Here is a 1,771-nt window from a genome sequence, read left to right as displayed (position 1 = left end):
GTTCAAAAAGGTTAAAAATAATCCAAAACACATTCACCCCCCTGTGTTGTATTCATTACCTAATATTGATGAACAACAACTGTCATAACCACAGTATCAACTATGAGCATAATTGTGTATTCACAAGGTATAAATATTGTTATTACTTTATCAACATCTATTCAAAATATTGATTCAGTCTTTTCAGCATTTATTTTTCATGATATAAAATCCTGTTGGCATGATTACTTCTAGACCCTATTTAAGGATCAACTCTAGTTGTATGACCACATATCACCCTTCTTTAGCCACCTCTTATTTCTGATGGACAAATTTTCTGAGCCTTTTTCTGTGAGATGTGAGAAAAGATTGAGATAAAAATAAAATTTAAGAGAGGCAGGATCCTTCCAGGCAAAAGAAGAGGTAGATGAGAGATATGATTTAGTAATCCTTGTGAGGAAGCTTTGACTATTGAAAGTCATGAGATGTATGGTGTGAGGAGTAGTGTGACTACTTTAAAAGAATAGAGAGATTAAGTTTTATTTGCTATATATTTGCAGGTGCTCAGAATACTAAAGAAACAGATGCTGAACAACAGTCTGTTAAACATCAAGAAAACTCTTATATACCAAGGGCTATTAATCTCCCTGCAAGTCTAGGTACTGATACTTTCTTGCAGTCCATACATTCTACTATTCCACCATATGAGACAATCCCTGTTTTTATTGAAAAACAGTCCATTTGCTCTACTTTACCATCACCTGAGATAATCCCTGTTGTTGCTGAAGATGTAGTAGCACAACAGTCCATTCATAAAGTTTCTGTAACGCCCCCAAATCCGGGGTCAGAGGATTTGGTCGTCACTATAAAAACTCAATCCAAATTAACCTGTTAAATCAAAATGCAAATGCCAGTGGAAGATATTTATCATTTATGACCCCAAACTACTCCAAGATCTTTTAAGGTTACAGTTCTAGAAACAAGATATCCAAATTCCACAAATAAAATTTTCACTTTCTTTTAAAACTCTTTTCAAAAATTATCAATCTCAAAACTTAACCCGCTAGTATAACTTTGAAAAGAAGTATACTAGCCCCAACTACAAAATAACACAACTATAATATAATATAATATAAACAACTTTACACAATAAAACTTACACTAGTCCGCAAACCCTGGACCAATCACCTTCCAAAAGCTTCTTCGTTGCTTCCTCGAATTACGCAGCTAAACAACGCAAGTTAATCCTCACTGGAGGTTAAATTTGAAAACAGGGAAGTATGAGCCAAAGAAATGCTCAGCAATATCATTGGAATATATATAGGGTTGTTTTGATATAAAACCGACATCTGCAATAGCGCATATCATTTTAAAATCATAATTGTAAAAACAGAAAATTTATTAAAGAATCGGATAATTGTTTCTCACTGTATTCAAAACTCTTTTTGATATTTTTGAGCGAAACGCTTCAGCAATACTTTGAATCTTGATGAGAACAACACTCGTAAAGCAAGTTTACGAAAATATCGTAAACAACAATAACAAGAAACAATGATTATGGATTGAATCATAAACTTTATTCAAAACTCAACTCTTGATATTAATATTCATTTTGATGTCATATCAAATTAGATATCAATACAAACTTTGATGCTCACAACCTACCCGCGCTAAAATATGGAAGTCAACATCAATCATCTGCATTAATACCACCTTTGATATTTAACAACAACTTAAATATCAACATCAATCAACAACCGAATCAAAACTGTATTCCACCTTTATTCAAAAC

The sequence above is a fragment of the Apium graveolens genome, chromosome 6 (genome assembly GCF_009905375.1).
Source record: "Apium graveolens cultivar Ventura chromosome 6, ASM990537v1, whole genome shotgun sequence".
NCBI classification, from domain to species: Eukaryota; Viridiplantae; Streptophyta; class Magnoliopsida; order Apiales; family Apiaceae; genus Apium; species Apium graveolens.
Note: the sequence above shows the minus strand (reverse complement) of the source record.